Raw genomic sequence first — 24542 nt, forward strand, 5'->3', positions numbered from 1 at the left:
TCAGCTACTCATACAGTTGTATATACAGATCACCACATTCACCCACAAAACCCCACTGGGTTAAAATCTTAGAGGCTCAGCTCACTCCTCTGCTTCTGTGACCTGGTGTACTGGTCAGTTTCATTGCTGGTCGTGTGTCTTGATACTGGGGGGGCTGTCTCTGTAGGAGGTGGGGATTGGTTGTATGTGGGGGCAGTCGTGGTGGTCGGAGTAGCTGGAAGGAGGTATGTGGCATGTGGTATAGGTGCCTGGGATATGTCGCTAACCTGCACCGGGTCCCTAAGGGGGGAGATGTGGGTGTAGGTGAGATCTGGGTTGGCTGGGGTGAAGGGTGGGTAGGGGTTTCCGGCACACGCCAGATCCCAGACAGGAACTGTGTCCACATGGCAGTCAGGGTACACCACATAGGCATACTGAGGGTTGGCATACAGGAGCTGCACCACTTTGACCAATGCATCGGTCCTATAACCTCTCGCGTGTTTCTGCAGCAGGATGAGAGCCAAGGAGGCAATATGGTTACGGTCGCCGACCTCCTGTGAAAGGAAAACATGCATTCATATGGGGTCATGTTGGTAGTGGTGCATAGGAGGGATCAGATGGCATGGAGTGTTTCAGGCAGGACTTCCTGCCAGTGGGACACTGCCAGGCCTTTTGACTTGAGGGCTAGGAGGACCGCCTTCCAAATGATGGCATTCTCTCTTTCTACCTGGCCATTCCCCTGGGGTTGTAACTTGTGGTCCTACTAGTGGCTATGCCTCTAGCCAACAGGTATTGCTGCAGCTCGTCGCTCATGACAGAGGACCCCTGATCACTGTGGATATAGTTCCAGTACCCCTAGAGTGTGAATGTGGCTGAGGTCATGTAGGGACAGGGGATGGCAAAAGGGAACCTGGAGTACTCATCGATGACGTTAATGAAATTGACATTCCCATTGGACGAGGACAGGGGCCCCTTGAAATCTATACTGAGTCATTCAAAGGGGTGCATGGCTTTGATGAGGTGCAACTTGTCAGGCCACTGAGATGCATGCTGGTGCATGTCCCTTGGGATAGGGCATCTGAGGGGTCACTGAGCTTGTCTGGCCGGTATAGGATATCGTAGTTATAGGTGGAGAGCTCAATTCTCCACCTCAGAATTCTGTAATTCTTGATTTTACCCCACAATTTGGTGTGGAACATAAAGACCATGGCTAGTTTGTCCATTAGCAGTGCAAATCTTTTCTCGGTCAGGTAATGATGCCAATGACGTACTGCCTCAATGGTTGTCTATGCCTCCTCCTCTACAGAGGATTGCCATGTCTGGGGACTGTGGAGGATGCAAGAAAAATTACCACTGGCCTGCCCTCCTGGGCCAGCACAAAGTTGGAGGCATCACCTTTCACCTGGATTCATCCACGGCATAAATTGTAGCTTTAGTGATGTCTCCTTTGATTTGGGAGTATGTCGCCCGGGCCTCTGCCGGGAAGGGGAAGGTTTCGGATCTTACCAGGGTATAGGCTTTATCGGCATAATTGGGCACTTATTAGAGCATAGTAAGAAAAGAACCCCTGGCAGCTTGAGGTTGTGTGGGATTGGGAGCTCCAAGAAGGGGCGCATGAGGTCGGGATCTGGGGCAATGATACCATGTGCCACGACACATCTGAGGAGGGCCAGATGAGTTGTGCTAAATGCACACTTGTTCCTATTATAAGTCAAATTGAGGGACTTTGACATGTGAAGGAATTTGGGAAGATTTGCATCGTGGCCACAGATGGTGACATTGTCTAGGTAAGGAAAGATGGATGTCAGTTTGTGCCTGTTCACCATCCAATCCATCTCCCTCTGGAACCATTAGTGACTCTGAACGGTACCCAGAGGAAGTGGAAGAGCCTAGCATGGTAGTACGCTGACTTCAGGTCAATGGTGGAGAACATTCTATACTGGGCGATCTTATTGATCATGTCGGTGATCCGGGGCAGGGGATAAGGGTCCAGCTATGTGAATTATTTGATTATCTGGCTATAGTTGATCACCATACAGGGTTTATTCCACCCCTGACCACCGCAACTTGGGCTCTCCATGGGCTGGAACTGGGTACTATGACCTCCTCCGCCAGGAGTCGCTGCACCTCGGGCTTTATAAATACCCTGCCCTCAGCGCTGTAACGTCTGCTCTTTGACGCAATGGACTTGCAGTCCAGGGTCAGGTTCTCAAATAACAACAGAAGGGATATGCGGAGGGTGGAGAGGTCACAGGTGGGGGCTGGCTGCCGGGGTTGGGGGTTCTGTAAGCTGGGGGATGTATAATGTTATGGGCTGCTGTGGTCATCTGTGTGCCATCATCACACTCCTGAAATGGCTTTGGAAGTCGAGGCCCACGAGGATCTGCGCACAGAGCTGTGGCATTACCAAGAAATAAAAGTTATTGTAGTGTTTGCCCCCCTCCCCACCATTAATACCATTAATGACATAGTACAATACCCGTGGATCTCAGTGGATTGGTCCTTTGCGGCCATAAAGATCATGATGCTCGTTGGTCTCACAGAGAGAGAGAGAGAGAGAGAGAGAGAGAGAGAGAGAGAGAGAGAGAGAGAGAGAGAGAGAGAGAGAGAGAGGGAGAGAGAGAGAGGGGGTGAGAGGGAGAGAGAGAGGAGAGAGAGAGAGAGAGAGGGAGAGAGAGAGAAGGAGAGAGAGAGAGGAGAGAGAGAGAGAGAGGGGGGAGAGGGAGAGGGGGAGAGTGAGAGAGAGAGAGAGAGAGAGAGAGGGGGAGAGAGAGTGAGAGAGAGAGAGAGGAGAGAGAGAGAGAGGGTGAGAGAGAGAGAGATTTTTTGGGTAGTGTCCGGGTAGATGAAGCTCTCTGTGCTCCCACTGACAAACAGTCAGTTAGTTATTTTCCTGTTTACCTCAATGTCCATCATCGAGTGGGTGATCAGGTGAGGGCTGCCTTGGTTCAATATCACGGATGCCAAAACTGGAATGTCGCTGTTGGCGGGGGGCCCGATCGGTAAGATGGCGGACCCTGTGTTGACCATGTGGTTATATCGGGCGAGAAGGAGGAAGAAGGCAGAAGTGACATCATCCAAGAAGGCAGAAGTAACGACTGGTAAGATAGTGACTCCCGGGTCGCACACACGGTTGAGCTGTTTGGGACTGGAGGTGACATCAGGGTCAATGACCCACCCCCATGGGCGCACGCAGCGCTGCTTGATTGGGAGGGTTTGGACTTACAGACACACTGGTAATGTCCTCTCTTCCCGCATCCTGGACAGGTGATCTCTTTAGCCATGCAGAGTCGTTGGGGGTGCTTCAGCTGGCCACAGACGTAGCACCTCAGTTGCTCGATCGCAGCACTGGCGGCAGTGGGGTTGAGGCAGTCTGTGATGCTGAATCTAAAAATGGCTGCACCCGCGGCCACACATGGAAGGCCTATTCTTACCAGCAGCAATCGTCTCGGCATTGCACTGGGTGGCATCGAGAGTCCTGGCAAGCTGGAAGGATTTGTCCTCCTCAAGCAGTCGCTGATGGATGTAGTCAGACCTCACCCCAGACACGCAGGCATCTTGAACCATTTTCTTCACACACTGGGCTGCTGGTACTGGGATCGAAACAGTGCTCCTGCAGTCTCTCCCCAGGTCGCACAGGGCTCAAAAGAACTCGTCCATGGACTCAACAGGCTGCTGTTTCCTCAAGTCCAGAAGATATCGTGAGTTCCCTTCATTCACCTGGGGTTGGTAGTGGTTGTGGAGTTCAGCCATGGCCTCTGGGTAGGTTGTGCAGTTTCTGATCGCCTGGTATGTTCAGCGACCCACTCTCGCTTGCAGGACTTGGAGTTTCTTCTCATCTGAGTCCACCAGATGCGCAACGACTTCCAGGTAGTTCAAAAAGCACTCGATCCACTGCTCGTACTGTTCAGCAGCTCCAGGCATCTGTGGATCAATGTCTAGCCTGTCGGGTCGCAGCAGTTTGTCCATCCCGTGTGGGAATTAAAGTGTATTAAATTGATACGCTCTATCAATAACGTCAAAGACAGTGAGTGGGAAACGATAGGCTTTAATACACTTTAGACTGTAGCTGGCCCAATTCCATGTGCTCGAATGGAGGACAGGGGGAGGGAGATCGACCTTTATGGCCCGGTCACAAGGGGAGGTGTCACTAGGGATCAAGTCATCAGTGGGTGGGCCAGCTACTCATACATAGCTGTATATACATATATACAAGTGCCTCTGCTCAGTGGTTCACTGCAATACTCAAACATGCTGGAGAAACACAGCAGGTCCCACAGCAACCAGAGGAAGTAAAGGGTGACCAACGTTTCAGGCCTGAGCCCTTCGTCAGGTATTAATGTTTTGAGTCAGTAGTGCGAAACAGGTTTTACTGGAATAAATTATCAAGCAATACAACACTATCAATCAACTATATATCACACTGAACACATTTCATGCTATTAATTTCCTGCCTAATATTCAATAAATAATTTTTTGGTTTTAATGTGGGCCACAAACCAGACAGATTATTTAACTCTACGGGCCCTTCAGCTCATGGAGTTAAACAAGAAAAGGCTCAGCTCTCCTGGGACTGAATGCAAATGCACAAATGTACTGGAGAAACACAGCTGGTCCCACAGCAACCACAGGAAGTAAAGGGTGACCAACGTTTCGGCCCTGGTCCTTTCGTCAGCTATTAATGGAGTTAAACAAGATAATCCACAGATGCTGGGGTCGTGCAATACCCCAAAGTGCTTGAGAAACTCAGCAGTTCACGCAGCGTCCATGGGAAGTAAAGGGTAGCCAGTGTTTCAGACTTGGGCCCTTACCCTTTACTCCCAATGTACGAGTGGCCTGCTGAGTTTCTCCACCACGTTTGTGAATGGCCTTTATCTCGTCCCAGCAACGTCAACCTTTCTGTACATCCACACTGGCTTGGGTAGACGTCAGTTCGACATCAACAAATTGTTCTGAAGGCCCTAGTTCTGAGCTATAAAACTCTTTGATCCTGTAAGTCTAAATGTCGGAATGGCTAATTAAAGAATCCAATAAATGGTGACCGAAGGGTATGCAGTGAACTGGAATTCACTGTCTATGTGTAGATTAGATGGCCGACACCCCCTCTTGGCCCTGCCTCTGTCGGTCCCGAAATAAACCCTGTTTTCCCGCCTGACCTCCGATTTACCTCAAGACTATTGTAGATTCCGGCCGTTAGTTGTAAGCTAATAAAAGTGTGGTTGTGGTCTTCAGAAGTCTCCGAGCACTATCGAGCACATAACAGGGTAATATTAAGAAACACTTAGAAGCTGATACGAATAGTAAAGGAATACTCTTCCCATATTAAATGCCTTTCCCCTTTTCCTCCACATTGCAAAGTTGGCATCAATGAAGCATTTGGACCATCTATTCATTAGTTATCCAAACCAAGTTAATATTTTGTTATGGTCTTGGAGTATTTGTTTTAAACTTATCACCCTCCTCATCTGTAACATGGGTGACCACTAAGACTCTGCTCAATCATTAATTCAGGATGAAGTGTAACTTAAATCAGATGATTGAAAATTTGGAACCAACCAATTCAGTTTGCAGGTTGCAAATAAAGGTTATTTAATCATGAAACAAGATGTACGATCTGCACAAGAACTTAAGAGATAAAATAAGCAAAAGAAGAAAAAGATTAATGATGCCATGGTAATGGGACTATTTTTCTGGCCGCTGTTTCTTCTTCACTGCTGGGTATGTGCCCTTATTTTTAAAGATCATTAGATCCATTCGTTTCTGGTTTTCATTTGTCAGAGACTCCTCCGTTGCATGTGAGATTGTATCTTATTTTTAAATCTCTTTATCTCTCTTTAGACAAGTTCACACTGACAGAGTACTGTGAAAGATTGCTTCTACAAAACTTCTTGATAAAATGCCTCTTTACCGTGCACTAGACAGGAATCCACCAAGGCGATCTTTTGCACATGAACCATCTTCGTGGGAACTGATTCGAACAACGATCCATGCAGGAAAAGGATAATCCATAACATTCGGCTCATCCAATTAAAATTGACAAATGCATCCATTTCCAACCTGTGAATGCCTCTTGGGAAAAGAAGCAGTTCGATTGGCAGTTGAAGCCTGAGATCTTGCAGAAAACTCATGGCCTTATGAAGAGATGGCGGATAGCACACAGGAGGCCCAGCAACTGGCTCGTGCTCATGATGTGTACAGGTTCTGCAGCACTGTCGACTTCATGTCAAGTCAACTTTACCTTCAACTGATTGCACAAGTACAACCTGATCAAACTGCGTTCCCTGATCCTCGGTGCAAAACCCGCAGGCACACAACCAGACGTAGCGCACATACAGACAAACAATGCATACGCAAGACAAATATATACAAATACACTAATAAATATTCTTCCATAAATATGAGAGTCTCGGATGGATAATGTGAGCAGTTCCTTTGGTCGTTCAGCATTCTCACTGCCTGTTGTGTGTGGAGGAAATGTGGCCTCCCTGTCTGTCTGGGATGTGGGTATTGCGGGTGGTCATGAGCCCTCCCTGTCTGAAACCTATTCAGAAGTCACATCACCTGCCAATCAAGGTTGGACCCTGGCACGCCCCTCCCCACTTAGTGCATTAGAGGTCACCCATGATACAGATGAGAAGTGCACGCTGATCTACCATGCGATCCATCTCCTGCTGGAAGACTGAAACTCCATTTGCGATGCCAAAGGGGACCCACAGGAAGTGGTAGAGACGGCCATTCACCTTGAACCCGTATACTGGGTGGACATGGAGCTGATGATATGTGAATTTCAGGTCGCTGGTAGAAAAAACCTGATACTGTGTGATTTGGTTCACCATATTGTATATACGGGGAGGGGGTACGCCTCTAGTTGTGTGTACCAATTAATGGTCTGACTGTAGTCAATGGCCATCCTGTTCTTCCCCCCATTCCTCATGACCACCACTTGTGCACTCCAAGGACTGGTGCTGGGCTCAATGATCCCGTTATTAAGTAACCATTGCACCTCCATCCAGATAAAGGCCCTGTCCCCGGCTCTGTATCTCCTACTTTTGATGGCGACGGGTTTGCAGTTGGGGGTGAGATTGGCAAACAATGGTGGAGGGGTGATTTTGAGGGTGGAGAGTCCACAGATCTAGCATGATGAGAAACTGGGTTGCTGGCTGGGTGTGATGGCAGGGAGAGGCTGAAGGGTAGGTGGAGCGCAGTGGACGATTTGAGAACTGCTGGTTACAGACAGTGAGGGGTGAATCAAACTCCATCATGCTTTTAAGGTGACATTGAAAATCAAGTCCCAGTAGCATGGCAGCGCAGAGCTGTGGCATCACCAACATTTTAAAGTCTTTATAGTCTGCACCCCGCACAGTCAGACTTACTACGCAGTAACCATGGACATCGCCGAATGTGACCTTGAGACCAAGGAGACATTTTGGTTTACTGGCCATACCATGAGGGAGTAGCGCTGCACCATGTCAGGATGAATGAAGCTCTCCATGCTCCGACTAATGAAAAGGCAACTTGTCACGTGGCCGTTCACTTGAATGCCCATCATTGACCTGATGAGCTGACGCGGGCCATCCTGGTCGAGTTTGATGGAGGCATTGCTTCTCACTTTGGTGAAGAGGTTGAGTGCTGATTCGGAAGATGCTGGTGACCAAGATGGCAACCCCCAAGGTCCGCACATGGCGCTGCTGAATCTCGAAGATGGTTGCCAAGATGAAGGTCCCCGCGACTCACATGTGGTGCTGCTAGTTCCCGGTGAAGGCGGCATCCAGGATGGCGGACCCCCACGATCTGCACACAGCGCTGCTGTGAAGGGGTTTAATTTTACACACCTTAGCATGGTGTCGCTTCTTCCCACAGCTGGAGCAGTCGAGTCTTTCGCTGGGCAGCATTGCCTCGGGTGCTTTCCCAGCCTGCAGACATAGCACCGGGGGCTTGCAGAGTACAGCGGCCACAGTTGGGTCACTGATTGCACCTGGTGGTGGTGATCAAAGGTGTCTGCGAGGTGCCATCACCATGGTCAGATCATTAGCAGGGCCAGGGAGTGGCAGCGTGTCCCAAGATGACAGCACACAGGGCAACTACAAGATGGCCGCATTGACAGTTGAGTAGGCCTCCATATTCTGGAGGACCATTTCCAGCGTACCTGCCAGCTCAATTGCTCTCTGCAGACTGAGCTCCTCTTGCTCCAATAATCTTTGGCGGATGTAGTTTGACCTGATCCCTGCAACACAGGCATCCCTGATCAGGTCCTCCATGTATTTAGCAGCCGTCACGGCCTTACATTCACAGGCTCTTCCAAGGGTTCTCAGGTCCCAGAAGAACTCGGCGTTTGTCTCCCTGGGTCACTGCTTTTGGGTCACCAGGAGATGTCTGGCTTAGACTATGTTAATCTTTCATAGGTACTAGCTCTTTAGAATGTCCATGGCCCCCTGATACAACACGGCACCCCTGATCATCGAGAACACCAAAATGCCAGCTTGGGAGAGTAGTACCTGTAATCAGTCAGTCTCTGACCACACAGAGGCTGAAGATGTCTGCAGGAATATCTCAAAACAGCGTAGCCAGAGATCAAAATTGGTCAAAGCCTCCGGTGATTGAGGGTCGATTTCCAGCTTCCCAAGTTTCAGGATTTGCTCCATTTTTTAAAAAAACTATAGCTAATAAAATTAATGCACCGCCAATAACTCCAAAAGACTGAAGTTGAACGAATAAATTGGTATTTATTAGCTTTAGAACAAAAACACATCCATGCTGCTCAACTGTTCTGCACTGGGCAGGGAGCTGTGGAACATTCTGGAACCTGTGGGAAGAGCCAAAGACACAGTCAGCCAATGGGTGTACCCAAATAAACAAACATACGACATACAGTGGTTTACCACAGTGTGCTCTACACTGAAGCTGAGCTGTAGTATTGCGATAGATCAATACTTGCAGAGCCATGACCCTGTTGATACATGGAACCAGGTGTGTGTCGAGGGAAGGTTGAGAATCACTGCTCTAGATCCAATTGTTACTGAAATATTTTGTATGAGAAAAATTGTCATTGGTCCATTTCATTTGGAGTTATGAAACTGTGCCCATAACGAGTCAATTAGGTACAGGTACATGATCCTTTATCTAGAACCCTAAGGGACAGTGCGTTCCGAATTTTGGATTTTTCCGGATTTCAGAAAGCCCACCCGAACTGTGCTGCTGTATCCACCCCCACCCCCTTCCAGTCGCCCGGACGTCTCCCCCAACCGCAGTCCCTCGGCCGCCTCCCCAACCGCAGTCCCTTGACCGCCTCCCACAAACGCGGTCCATCGGCTACCTCCCTGACCGTCGGTCCCTCAGCCATCCAGCAGTCTCCCCCCCGGCCACCTCCCCTGACCACCGCTCCCTCGGCTGCCCAGCAGTCTCCCCCAACCATCAGTCCCTTGGCCGCCTCCCCCGACTGCCAGTCCCCACTTGCTGGATTTTGGAGCTTTCCAGATTTTAGATGTCCGGATAAAGGATCGTGTACCTGTACAATTAAAACAGGGGTTTTCAACCACATCCCACCTGAAGCAATCCCTTACTAATCACAGAGCACCGATGGAATAGGGAATACTTAAAGTGGGATGTGAGTGGAAAGAGAAAGCTTTAGAAGCACTGGTTTAGAGTTAAGTTTAGAAATAAGTAAGAAATGTTGTTATTAATAATTTAATAAAATTAGTTTGAATTTACCATTGCTGTTCCTTTGTTTGTACTAATACGGGTTTATTAGTTCATAACATTTCAGGGCACCACATACTTGGGGATATTTGGCTTCACAGATGTTTATGATTACTCCATTTGGTAAAGTTGCTTCATTGGTGCAGGTATAAGAGAGCTCGGCTTGCTTCTAAGCCTTTGATTCCCTTTGGAGTCTGTAGTTTCCATTTTACAACATGTGGACCAGAGTTGTGTCAATGAAAGTCAACAAAGCAATTATGAGCCTGAAAAACAAGAATAAAACAGTAAAAGACATCACCTAAACCTTACAATTACCAAAATCAGTGGTTTGGAACATTTCAAGGTTTGCAGAGGGATTTGGGCTGCTTAGAAAAGTGGGCTGATAAATGGCAGATGGAATTTAATGCTGATAAGTGTGAGGTGCTTCATTTTGGTAAGAAGAATCAGAACAGGACATACGTGGTAAATGGGAGAGCATTGATGAATACAGAAGAGCAGAAAGATTTAGAAGTAATGGTACATCGTTCCCTGAAGGTAGAAACTCACGTGAATAGTGTGGTGAAGAAGGCTTTTAGTATGCTGGCCTTTAACAATCATTGCATGGAATATAGGAGTTGGGAAGTGATGTTGAGATTATATAAGGCGTTGGTGCGGCCTAATTTAGAGTTCTGTGTGCAGTTCTGGTCGCCTAATTATAGGAAGGATATAAACAGAGAGGAGCGAGTGCAGAGAAGATTTACCAGAATGTTACCTGGGTTTAAGCATCTAGAGATTGGGCAGATTAGGTCTTTATTCTTTGGAGCATAGAAGGTTGAAAGGGGATTTGATAGAGGTATTTAAGATTATGAAAGGGATAGACAGAGTGGATGTGGATAGACTATTTCCGTTAAGAGTAGGAGAGATTGAAACAAGAGGACATGAGTTAAGAGTTAAGGGGCAGAGGTTTAGAGGTAACATGAGGGGGAACTTCTTTACTCAGAGAGTGGTAGCGGTGTGGAATGAGCTTCCGGGAGAAATAGTGGTGGCAGAGTCAATTTTATTATTTAAGAAAAAGTTGGACAGGTATATGGATGAGAAGAAGGTGGAGGGTTATGGTCATTGTGCAGGTAGGTGGGACTAGAGAGGAAAGTTTGGTTCGGTGCGGACTAGAAGGGCCTAATGCCCTGTTTCCGTGCTGTAATTGTTATATATGTTATATATGTTAAGAAGAAAGAATGTACTGGGGAGCTCAGAAATCGCAAAGGCACTCTTATTCCAAGGAAGACCTCCACTGCTCATGACAGAAGAATTCTGATCATAATAAAGAAAAATCTGCAATGTATGTCTGACAAATCAGAAGCACTCTTCAGGAGGCAGGTGTGGATATGAGCTGTGCATTGTGTGCACCATGTTGTGGAGAAATGCTGCTTTGCCTGGTTGTACACAGTATATACAGTCAAATGATAATAAATGATTTTGAATGAACTTTAAAGGGACACTTGATGCTCACAGGAAGGAGCTCGTCCATGTGTCTTACAAACTGAGCTCTACTCAGAGATCCTCCTGCTTTCTACCCCAGGATAATATGTCCTTACAACTGTCTCCGACCTGTGGCTGAAGGTGCTGCTCCATGAAATGCAAAATCTAGACGTGGTCATGATCCTCCAATATGCAGTTATGCCCCCCAAAAATGGAACAGTACCAGGCATTTTTTAAGACCTCACAAAAGCTTTAAAGCATGTTTGCAGCGGATGTCAGTGTTAACTGAGATGGAGTCGGATGGATCTAAACAGGGGAGAGAAATGTCAGAAATGATCCAAGGGAATTGGAGAACGGGCTGGAGATTAGTAACAAAGTTGATGAGTTCTGCACAGATGTAGGAAGCAGTCCCAATGCAGTCATTAGTGCTACATAGGATGAATTGGGGGGGAGTCTGCCTGATATTCTTTTCAGATTAGAGAGTTGGAGAAATCAGATATCTGGCCAGTGGATGATTAAAACCTCACAAACACAATCGACTGAATGTAACCTGGGGCTCAGCACTAATGATGCTGGCCAGGGAGAGGACACAGACCTTGGCTTGATTGACAGATGTACTGTCACCAATGGCACACAAACCTGAAGCATAACCTCCCTATTTATAAAGGTAACATTCTGTGAACCTTCCTAATTATTCCGTTTTTTATTTTAACCCCTAATTATTCTCTTGACTTGTCTACTGGACTTTGGCAAATCACATACTGGGCCACCCAGATCCCTCTGCATCTCAGAGCTTTATCACCACTTTGGATGATAACTTTCCCTCTTTTCTCCACTTGGCAGAAAATTTTCCTACACATTTAACCTTTTGATATCCCTATGTCTGTGTCATATTAGTGGCAAACGGTTGGCATAACGATTAGTGCAACGCTGTTACAGCGCCAAAGATGAGGACCGAGGTTCGAGTCCCACGCTGTCTGTAAGGAGTTTGTACGTTCTCCTCATATCTGCATGGGGTTTCCCCCAGGGGCTCCGGTTTCCTCCCACTCTTCAAAATGTACCAAGGGTTGTAGGTCAAATGGGTGTAATTGGGCGGCACGGGCTCATGGGCCAAAAGGGCCTGTTCCGCGCTGTATGTCTAAATTTAAAATTTAGAACATACTTTGTTCATTTGTCCAAATCATTTTGGCCCAGCACCAGTCCCCATGTTTCATCACATCTTGCCAACCAGAAAAAGACCCATTGATTTACATTCAGCTACCTGTCGGACAATCATCCTAATCCGGCTGTAAAATAAACTATTACTTTCCAAACCTTTGTTTTCTGGAAACCCAAGTATAGTCATATCACTCCTTCAAAGAACACAAATAAATTACTCAAACGTCATTTCTCTTTAACAAAATCATTATTCAATTGCCAGGTTGCCTTAAACTTTTCTGAATGCCCTGCCGCAACGTATTCGATAATAGCCATACAACCCTGAAACAAGCCCATCGCTTACTGAGAACATACCGTACAATGATCAAACCCTGTTCGGCTCATTGGACTTGAGACTCTTTTATTTCTTTTGAATGAAGGAGTTACATTTCCTAATTACCAATTTGATGAAATCTTCCCCAAAATTAAAGAATTTTCAAAAAAAATAATCAACACCTCAACCCCAAAATGAAATCCCTCAGGATCTGAAGTTTGTCAGCCCCACAGTTCTGACAATTTGCTCAATATTACTTTCTTGGGAATTTCCTCTGAATTCCGTCTGCCCTTCAAATTCCTAATTGAAAACTATGTTACAGGGTATATTATATTTTAGATTATATATAAGTATGTTTTTTAAAAGAGATAGATTGTGGGGATTTAGTGTAGGTCACTTCACAAACAGCCAGTAGCACTTCACAAAAGAGATCTCATTTAAAATCAAGAGCTTTGCTAAAAGAAAGACTCCATGTCCACAGTGACTTTACAGAAACCTTGAAGAATGCCTATGGAGACTTCATAAGTAGGTGTTAATTGGACTGAGGCAGTGGAGTAAATGGAATATTGTTTTGAAAGTAACAGATGCCCAGGCAGACACTGATTCCAGTGCTGGCAATCTATCTGGTTACAGTTTGCTGTTCTAAGAGAGGTCATCTGGTTTTGCAAACAGGGAGGAAAAAAAACAAACAGGCGTCTTCTCTTAGAGAGAGAGAGAGAGAGAGAGAGAGAGAGAGAGAGAGAGAGAGAGAGAGAGAGAGAGAGGGGGGGTAGAGAGAGAGAACTGAGTTATGTAGTCATGGAAAGCTGGCAGCTTGTTGAAAACCTCATTTTGAAGATGGGTTGAGAGTTCTGAGTTCAGCCTGTTGAAAACCCCTGTGGTCCTTACAAGAGGAAATGGCTGGCTAGAGCGTTTCTTCTGAAACAAGGGAAACAAGAGGAACTCTGTGGTGCCCTGGAAGAAGAGGTTATCATTTGGAAAATCCATGATGGGGGAAGTTTCTTCGGAAAGACATTGAAGTAGCTGAGTGGAGGAAATCAGTTTGTGTGTGTGTCCAATGAGCAACAAGAACTTCCTTGAGTGGTAACCATTTACCTCTAAGCACCAGAGCTTGGTGAAGATTCATAAATGATAAATTCTGTGCACAGTATAACAATTGCCTGATACTGGTGAACTTGGAGAAATGAGATTGGACTGTGAATCAAAGAACTTTCCTGAACATATACACATTACATACATGTGCGCTTAGAATTAGAAGGGGGTTAAGTACGGTAAAGTTAATAGTTATAAGTTAAAGTTTGATCCTGATTTTATGCTTAAAGAAAATTGAAAGCAATTTTTGTAAAGTAACTATTGGTGAATTTCTATTGCTGCTGGGTTTTGGGCTCCTCTGGGCTCGTAACAAATAATTCTGGCATCTTACTGATGGCAGTTTAATTCATCTGCCATCTCTTTGTTTTCCATTATCAATTCCACAGATTCACTTTCTTTCAGACCAGTACTTTGTTCTCTAACATTTTGCTTAGCTAGCTTTATCTCATATTCTAATTTATTCTCCTCAACCGATCCTCCATTCTTCCATTGCTGTGTTCTGGCCAGGCCTCTAACCGGCTACCATCTTGGCCTTCACTTCGCTCTGCACCTTGGCTTTGTCCACTGCAATAGTGGGGATCTCCCAGTGGCAACCTATTTCAATTTCCCCACCCCATTCCCTTGCCCATGGTCTCAAGCACTACCAGACTGAGACCACCCGAAAATTGGAGGAAAAACACCTCATCTTCCGACCAGATGGCATAATCATCGACTTCTCCAGTTCCTGTTAGCCACCTCCACCATCTCTCTGCTTCCCCCATATCTATTTTTCATTTCCTCCAGTTTTATCTTCCCTATCCCTCTCTCTCCTTTCCTCCAGCTCTGCTTTTGAATAGCCACCCCCTCCCCAATCAACTCTCAGCTTTCCTCTCTTGTCCTCCCATCTATGTCTAATTATCATCTTTTAGCCCCTTTTCCACTGGCATCCCAGTTAACTGGCTGTGTAGTGTCTCGGGATAGGGGCCGGCCACCCTCAACTGGGACACTAATTCCTTTTCCACTGAACACAACTTATCCCCGGGGATCGGAGATGGCAAGACTTGAGACAGCTGACTATCTGCTGCCCCTTTTCCACTGGTTTTATCAGCACGCCGGCATCAGCAAACACCGGGGATATGAACAGGGATAGAGGTGGTCAATTTGACATTTGACATTTGACACTGATGTTTGGACAGTGTTCCTTTTCCGCTGGACCCTGTCCCAGTAAATTCCCAGTTAATTCCTAGGACAGGATGCCAATAGAAAAGGGGCTTTTGTCTGTTGGCCTGTCCTCCTCCCTCCTACCCCACCCTTTGCATCCTTCCCCCTTCCGCCCCCCAGCCTTTTCGTTCAGGCACCTGTCTGCTTTTTGCTCATACCTTGAAGAAGGGCTCAGGCCCTGCCTCAGGCAGTAATATATCTTTACTGAGACCTGCTGAATTTCTCCAACATTTCTGTGTATTCACAGCAATCACAGCATCTGCAGACTTTCATGTTTCACACTACCATGACCTTGATAATATTTTTTCACGGATGAAACTTTTGAGGGGACTAATGCGCTCGTCTCATGGCAATTCAGCAATTAACTTCTTTCTCAGGACATAAGTAAACATCACCTGCCATCTACTGGACAAACATCAAGGATATTGATTGAATTCTTCAGTCTCCTGTACCTTTCATTTAAAATTTGGTTTTGCAATCTATGATTTTCTCTTTAAATTCATTGCAAGGGATGTGGGGATCACTGGCATTATTACGAGGCATTTCATTTTAGTGTGACTGTCACTTTAAGGGTTAAACAGTATAAGCTGCGACCATTCACAACTATGGAGCGAACTGAGTTGGAAACAATCAGGTACATACTGTGCCCAAAGTTTATCCTCTGGAGGAAGCGAAGGAACATTTGTCGTCTTTTATCCAGGCACAGGTGTGGAGAGACACGTGAGTGTAACATTTTAAGGAACAGGACGCTGTGTGATCAGGAGCCATTTTTAAAAGAAGCAGCATTTGGTGAGCAGCTTGATGAAGTAGACAAAGACGATGTGGTCAAACAATAATCATGGCTTTTATTAGCAGAAACTCATGGTACAATAATGAAAGACAATGGGTGCATATACAGTTATACCCAAGGGGAGTGTCCTTAATGGTAGAGAGAATCCACAGCCAATGTTAGTACAGAAAAGGCTCGCCAGAGGGGAGACAGGCAGCTTAGCAGAGATTCACCACACGGCTGGAGAGGCCCTGTGGGGCAATGGACAATTTGCTTGATTTCCCCCCCATCGGGGAAAATAGTGTACCACACCGTGACCAGAGGAAAGGTCACTTTGAAGGGGAATTATTAAATCCCACTGTGACCGAGGGAAAGGTCACTTTGGCCTGAACCACGTCGGGGTTCTGGATCTCTAAATGCATCAGTTTAAGAGTCTTCATGTCAACACTGAATTTCTCAGGCAAACTTTGGAATAACTTTCCAGAATTGTGCCTAAGCTGTAATGGTTTGGGTATCACACACATACACACTTATAAGTATATTCATACATAGCTGGGGTTAAGTTTAGATAAGGTGTTATTAGTAATTAATAATAAAAATCTTTTCTCTTTGGCTTGGCTTCGCAGACGAAGATTTATGGAGGGGTAAATGTCCACGTCAGCTGCAGGCTCGTTTGTGGCTGACAAGTCCGATGCGGGACAGGCAGACACGGTTGCAGCGGTTGCAGGGGAAAATTGGTGGGTTGGGTTTTTCCTCCTTTGCCTTTTGTCAGTGAGGTGGGCTCTGCGGTCTTCTTCAAAGGAGGTTGCTGCCCGCCGAACTGTGAGGCGCCAAGATGCACGGTTGGAGGCGATATCAGCCCACTGGCGGTGGTCAATGTGGCAGGCACCAAGAGATTTCTTTAAGCAGTCCTTGTACCTCTTCTTTGGTGCACCTCTGTCACGGTGGCCAGTGGAGAGCTCGCCATATAACACGATCTTGGGAAGGCGATGGTCCTCCATTCTGGAGACGTGACCCACCCAGCGCAGCTGGATCTTCAGCAGCGTGGACTTGATGCTGTCGACTTCTGCCATCTCGAGTACTTCGACGTTAGGGATGAAAGCTCTCCAATGGATGTTGAGGATGGAGCGGAGACAACGCTGGTGGAAGCGTTCTAGGAGCCATAGGTGATGCCGGTAGAGGACCCATGATTCGGAGCCGAACAGGAGTGTGGGTATGACAACGACTCTGTATACGCTAATCTTTGTGAGGTTTTTCAGTTGGTTGTTTTTCGTGTAGTCTTCCAAAGGCGCTATTTGCCTTGGCGAGTCTGTTGTCTATCTCGTTGTCGATCCTTGCATCCGATGAAATGGTGCAGCCGAGATAGGTAAACTGGTTGACCGTTTTGAGTTCAGTGTGCCCGATGGAGATGTGGTGGGGCTGGTATTCATGGTAGGGAACTGGCTGATGGAGGACCCCAGTTTTCTTCAGGCTGACTTGGCAGTTTTGGCAGTTTCCGCAAAACAGGACGTCAAGCGCTGAAGAACTGGCTCTGAATGGGCAACTAAAGCGGCATCGTCTGCAAAGAGTAGTTCACGGACAAGTTGTTCTTGTGTCTTGGTGTGAGCTTGCAGGTGCCTCAGATTGAAGAGACTGCCATCCGTGCGGTACCGGATGTAAACAGCGTCTTCATTGTTGAGGTCTTTCATGGCTTTGTTCATCATCATGCTGAAGAAGATTGAAAAGAGGGTTGGTGCGAGAATGCAGCCTTGCTTCACGCCATTGTTAATGGAGAAGGGTTCAGAGAGCTGTTGGTTTTTGTGCAAAATAGCACAGTCTCAGCAAATTTCTATTGCTGCTAATCTGTGACGTAACATAATCAAAGGTCAAGAACTTCAAATTCCTGGGTATCAACATCTCTGAAGATCTATTCTGCCGCCTCCAGGCCAATGCAATCACGGAGAAGGTTTGACAGAGGCTGTATTTCGTGAGGAGCTTGAGAAGATTTTGTACGTCACTAAAGACTCTCTAAAATTTCTGCAGGTGAACCGTGGACGGCATTCTGACTAGTTGCATCACTGTCTGGTAGGTAGGTGCCAGAGCACAGGACAGGAAAAGCACTCCAGAGAGTTGTTAACTCGGCCAGTGACGTTACAGTCTTCACGAGGACATCTCCAAGAGGCGGTGTCTAAAGAAAGCAGCCTCTGTCCTCAAGGACCCTCACCACCCAGGCCACGGCCTCTTCACACTGCTACCGTCGGAAAGGAGGTACAGGAGCCTGAAGATGAGCACTCAGCGGCTCAAGGACAGCTTCTTCCCCTCAGCCATCAGATTCCTGAATGGATAATCAATGGCCCTCACTTTCTCCTATTTTCTTACACTATTTATTCATTTTTGATATATGACTTATAGCAATATTTGCACTGTAATGCTTGCAAAACATGATCATGGCAATAAATTCTGATTCTGAACATCCTTTGGGTGTGTTGAGGTAATGGGGAGGGACCATCTTGGACTGCAGCAGGGGCGCTAACAGTTTCACAATGTGCTTCTGAGATTGTGGGCCAATGGTCATGAAGCCCATGATAATTTTACTGCAATCTGCCTCAGGACCTTATTTCCATTAATTCTACACCAGAGGTTCAACTTCCTTTGCCGTGTTGCTGGATTGGAACTTCGATACAAAATACCCAGTAGCCTCTCTTGACTCAATCTTCCCAGCACACTTTCTGCAATGGCTATATGCATTCCTGCCATGCCTTGTTTACTACTTGTCCTCAAAGTTCAAGCTTATAATTAGAGTAGGTACATGACATCACATACTACCCTAAGATTCTTTTTCAGCGGCTCAGGCAGAATTTCTATACCATTAACTGTAAAACTGTACTCAAAGAATGAAAAAAAAATGTTAACAAACTAACTATGCAAATGCAGATGTAGGTTTAATTTAGAGTAATAAATAATGAGCAAAATATGAGTGATTTAATGAGCTTGTGAATGAGCCTGTTGTCCAGTTGAGGGGTAGCAACTATTCCTGAACCTGGTGGTGTGGGTCTTGTGGCACTTGAACCTCCTTCAGCAAGAGCAGAGCATGTCCTGGGTGGTGCGGATCCTTGATGATTGATACTGCTCTCTGAAGGCAACGTTCCATTTTGGTGTTCTCAATGGACGGGAGAGTTTTGCCTGTGATGTACTGGGCTCCATAAACTAGCTTGAAGTTAGAACAACCTACTTCATTATGGAGGCACAAGAATTGTGTAGGAGTACAGGAAACTTTACAGGAAGGTTATCATTCTTATTTCTTTGTGGCCAACTATTCAGACCATCTCCACCTTCAAATAGATTGAGCCACTGATATCCTTAAAACAGGGAACAATGGAGCATCATGCATGACTTATTGTGGAGTTATAGATTCATACATCATAGAAACAGGCCCTTCAGCCCATTGAGTCCACACTGACCATCAAGCACCTACCCACAGTACTCCTATTTTATTCTATGCACATTCCCATCAACTCCCCCTAGGTTCTACCACCATCTGCACAATCGGAGCAATTTTCACTGGCCAATTAATCTACCAACCTGTCCATCTTTGGAATGTTGGAGCAAAGTGGAGCATTCAGAGGAAATACATGTAGTCACAGGGAGGATGTGCAAACTCCACACAGAGGGCATTGGAACCTGTAATGAATCAAGTTGCTGGAGCTGTGAGGCTGTAGGTCAACTGCCCAGGACTCATATCTCAGAGAGCTTCATTGTGGTGCTTGAACTGCCTGATGTTCCCCATTAACACAGGATTTTCTGTTTCCAGTCCAAAGTCTCAGGACAGGCATGAATAAACAAGTAGAATTACTGAGCATACCTGCTGATGCTTTACCAGACTCTGTCAACTTAAAAACATAATGTCATTTGATGAGAACCCCCCCCACCCCACCAGAGATGAAGGGGTTAACCTATGAGGAGAGATTGAGTCGTCTGGGACTGAACTCGCTGGAATTTAGAAGAATGAGAGGGGACCTTATAGAAACATATAAAATTATGAAAGGCATAGATAAGATAGAGGTAGGTAAGTTGTTTCCATTGATGGGGGAGACGAGAACTAGGGGACATAGCCTCAATATTCAGTGCTATTTGAGGACTGAAAATGAGGTAGAACTGCTTTTCCTAGTGGGTGGTGAATCTATGGAATTCACTGCCCATTGAAGCAGTGGAGGTGACCTCAGTAAATAGATTTACAAGGTTGGATCGATTTTTACATTGTAGGGGAATTAAGGGATAGGGGAAATAAAACGGCATGTATCAGAAATGATCACTTTGAATGGCAGAATGAGCCCCTATTTCTTATGCCCATATGGCCCATCCACCCCGCTCCGCCATTTAGTGAGATCACAGCTGATCTGAGACAGAGAATCAGGTTTACTGTCATTAAATGTCACGTAATTTGTTTGTTTTGCGGCAGCATTATCGTGCAGTACAAGATGCAAAAATATTATAAATTACAGCTTCATAAGTACGAGATTGAACAAAATAATGTGCAAAACAGGGAAAGCGTGAGGTAGCGTCCACAGCTTCGTGGTCTGTTCGGAAATCTGATGGTGAAAGGATTTCTACACGTGACGCAGATACTACTTCCACAGGGAGGAGTAACTCGGAATTGGGCAATGGCTTTTTTTCCCCCCAAGTCATCAGACTTCAAGTCATCAGTCATCAGAACTCCCAAAACATTTAGGGATAGGGTACCGTGGAGTGTTACTGTATAAGTCTTAATATTTTAACTCGAAAGGCAGAGATACTCACTGGGATTAAAAATATTAAGCTGAGGTCTTGTCTACTTGCCAAAGTGAAAATTAATATAATGGAAAGATAGTCGGCTTCTACTCTGGAAGGATAAGGTCAAATATCATAGAAAGGTTGATAATAAATTTGATGAGAAGCCAATTAGATAGGTAATGAACTGACAAATTAATAATCATCTACAGAGAAATAACTCTCCGGAACATCACACTGATAGAATGTGCTATGGCACCACATCACAGAACATTAATAACTTCCCAGGTATATGTAACCCTAATCAATCCACCTCACAGACACACAGGAGATGGTGCCATCTGAAGGTAATCAAACTCTGCTGGAAGAACTCAGCAGCCCCAGGAGTGTCAACGGGAGGAAAAGAAAGGCCGTACATTTTGAGCTGAAATTCGGAAGATTTTTTTGGCTTCAAACTGTCGTCTTGATAAAGAGTTTTGGCTGGAACCGTCAACCCTTATCTCCCCTGATGCTGCTCGGCCCCACTGAACTGCTGCAGCAGAGTTTGTTCAGCCTCAGTGTCACTCGGGGTTCTTGGGGAGAGTTTGGGACATGCGCATTATCACCAGGAATTCAGGCACGTCCTCCGTGCACTCCCAAAGCTAACTTGAGGGTAGTAGTGTTAAAAATTCAATGTCACACCTTTGGAGCTCTACTCTTTGTACAAGGATTTTATGATAGAACTGTTCCACCAAGTTAAGAGAATAGCTTACACAAATCTGACAACTGATAAGGAAATCCTCTCTTGTGTTACTTCATACTTCTCAAATTCATACATTACTTAATATGGATTTTTGAACAATAAATACAGTAAAATCCTTGTTATCCAGAATTCAAGCAAAAAATTGGGGAAAATAAATGAGTAAAAAATACGGAAGTTTAAAGTTGGCCATTAGTTCTCCATTCACGCAACACACAAAAGAGATGGTTGTCGACTTCAGGAAGCTTCGGGGGGGGGGGGGACCACACTCCGCTGACCATTGATGGCTCCACCATTGAGGTCGTCATGAGTATCAAGTTCCTTGGAGTGCACTTGGCGGAGAACCTCACCTGGTCCCTTAACACCAGCTCCATAGCCAAGAAAGCCCAGCAGTGCCTCTACTTCTTGTGAAGGCTGAAGAAAGTTCATCTCCCACCCTCCATCCTCACTACATTCTACAGAGGATGCATTGAGAGCATTCTGACCAATTGCATCACCACCTGGTTTGGAAACTGTACCACCTCAGACCACAAGACCCTGCAGAGTCTAATGAAATCAGCGGAAAAGATCATTGGGGGCTCTCTTCCTACCATGAAGGACATCTTCAACACTCAATGCACTACACAAGCCTCAAGTAAACTGTTCTCCCTTCTGCCATCTGCAGCACTCAGGCCCTTATGCCCAGATTGGGCAATGGCTTTTTTTCCCCCTAAGTCATCAGACTTCAAGTCATCAGTCATCAGAACTCCCAAAACATTTAGGGATAGGGTACCGTGGAGTGTTACTGTATAAGTCTTAATATTTTAACTTCTATTCAAACTCATATTTATGTAGATATGCTGCATGGTCCTGGAGAAACGCTATCTCTATGGTATGAACGATAAATAAATGTGACTTGACTGGGCACAGTCTCAAGCAACCAGAAAACTAGCTTCTCCAGCATCTAACAATCCCTGTAAGTATGAGGCATTGAGATTTTACTGTACTTTTTATTACTGGGGGCACTGGGCAATGCTAATGGTGATGCTCTTTTGCATTTATGGCAGGCAAAAGTTTTCAAAAAATTTTTCACACTATGAACCATACTGACCAAAATGCACACAAACATTTCCCTCTTGAATATACACAGTGTCATTTTCTCCCCTTTTCCCCCCTCCCTTCCCTCCCTCCTTCACCCCCCCCTCCCCACCCACTAAACGTTCAACATATATGATACATTAAACCCATTAAACAATGTCATCACACAATGAAAATAAACAAGAAATTTGTGTCATCTACTTTTACATACTGGGTCAGTTCATTTCATCTTCTTCTCCTTCTCTCATTTTAGGTGGTGGTGGTCCGCGGTAGGACTTCTCTGTTGTGTTCCATGTACAGTTCCCAAATTTGTTCGAATACTATGATGTTATTTCTTAAATTATATGTTATTTTTTCCAATGGAATACATTTATTCATTTCTATGTACCATTGCTGTATTCTCAGGCTCTCTTCTGATTTCCAGGTTGACATTATACATTTTTTTGCTACAGCTAAGGCTATCATAATAAATCTTTTTTGCGCTTCATCCAGTTTGAGGCCTAATTCTTTACTTCTTATATTACTTAGAAGAAAGATCTCTGGATTTTTTGGTATATTGCTTTTTGTGATTTTATTTATTACCTGATTTAGATCTTCCCAAAACTTTTCCACTTTCTCACATGCCCAAATTGCATGTACTGTTGTTCCCATTTCCTCCTTACAGCGAAAACATCTATCTGATACTGTTGGGTCCCATTTATTTAACTTTTGGGGTGCAGTGTATAGCCTGTGTAACCAATTATATTGTATCATGCGTAACCTCGTGTTTATTGTATTTCTCATAGTTCAGGAGCATAGCTTTTCTCATGATTCATTCTTTATCTTTATGCTTAGATCTTGTTCCCATTTTTGTTTGGGTTTACAGCTTGTTTTCTCATTCTCTTTCTCTTGCAGTTTGATGTACATGCTTGTTATAAATCTTTTCATTATCATTGTGTCTGTAATCACATATTCAAAAGTGCTTCCTTCTGGTAACCTCAGCCTGCTTCCCAATTTGTCCTTCAAGTAGGTTTTCAATTGGTGGTATGCAAACATTTTACCGTGAGTTATACCATATTTGCACTTAATTTGTTCAAAAGATAATAATTTATTTCCCAAAAAACAATTTTCTATTCTTTTGATCCCTTTTCTCTCCCATTCTCTAAAGGAAAGGTTGTCTATTGTAAAAGGGATTAGTTGATTTTGCGTCAATATTAATTTTGGTAGTTGATCATTTGTTTTTTTCCTTTCTATGTGAATCTTCTTCCAAATGTTGAGCAGATGGTGCAGTACTGGTGAATTCCCCTGTTGCACCAGCTTTTCATCCCATGTTCAGGTACCTTCTCCCCTATTTTATCTAGCTCTAATCTGGTCCAATCTGTTTTTTCCCTTGTCTGATAAAAATCTGATAGGTATCTTAATTGTGCTGCTCTATAATAATTCTTAAAGTTTTGTAGCTGTAAGCCCCCTTGTTTGTACCATTCTGTTAATTTATCTAGCGGTATCCTCGGTTTCCCCCCTTTCCATAAGAATTTCCTTATTTTCTTTAGCTCCTTGAAGAATTTCTCTGTTAGGTGAATTGGCAATGATTGGAATAGGTATTGTATCCTTGGGAAGATGTTCATTTTAATACAGTTTACCCTTCCTCTCAGTGTTAGTGGTAAATCTTTCCAATGCTCTAAGTCCTCTTACAGCAGGCAAAAGTTGACCTATACCGTGTACATAAGATTTTTTTGTATTATTGCGTGATAATAAAGAGGAACCTTTCATAATTTAACATTATCCACATGGAATTTTGACCACATTGGGGATTTGGAAATGAAAGATTTGCTTACCTGATTTGTAGCCAGATAATCTTCTGTCCATCAGCTGTAATTTTTGGAAAGTTATCCAAATCAGAATAAGGCACAGGGTTCCCACATTTGGATTCCCAATGTGCACCACCTGTGACCTTCAACAGATTTGTGACTGAAAATTGGCAATAAGTCACACATAAGACAACATAACAACTTTTCCTTAGCAAAGGTCAAAAAAAAATGAAAGTGAAAGATACTGAGATGAAATGCCTGCAGTAAAAGGTTATGTGGAAAACAAGCCATTGATGTTATCCACAAAACACTAACATTAAAGTCACGACCATTATTCTGCTTGCAGCCACAGACAAAATTGCACGGTTAGCGGGGCGGTGCTGTGACAACAGCAGCCATCGGAAGAGGGGTTCAAATCCTGCACTGTCTATAAGGAGTTTGGATGTTCTCCCTGTGTTCTTCAAATGCTCTTCATATGATTAACACTTTCATAACCAGAATCGTCATTAGAACCCTCAGCACATCCTT

The 24542-nt window shown here is 45.0% G+C and overlaps 1 long non-coding RNA gene across 1 annotated transcript; it reads right to left on the reverse strand.

Annotated features, from left to right (window-relative positions):
* Positions 1-8707: 8707 nt before the first annotated feature.
* LOC138753275 (uncharacterized) lies at positions 8708-24207 on the reverse strand. The gene is made up of 3 exons (XR_011351070.1): positions 24042-24207; positions 9755-9938; positions 8708-8782 (listed from the first exon to the last, which is right to left on the reverse strand). It is a non-coding gene; the product is annotated as an uncharacterized lncRNA (long non-coding RNA).
* Between the last annotated feature and the right edge of the window lie 335 nt (positions 24208-24542).

The sequence above is a fragment of the Narcine bancroftii genome, chromosome 2 (assembly GCF_036971445.1).
Source record: "Narcine bancroftii isolate sNarBan1 chromosome 2, sNarBan1.hap1, whole genome shotgun sequence".
NCBI classification, from domain to species: domain Eukaryota; kingdom Metazoa; phylum Chordata; class Chondrichthyes; order Torpediniformes; family Narcinidae; genus Narcine; species Narcine bancroftii.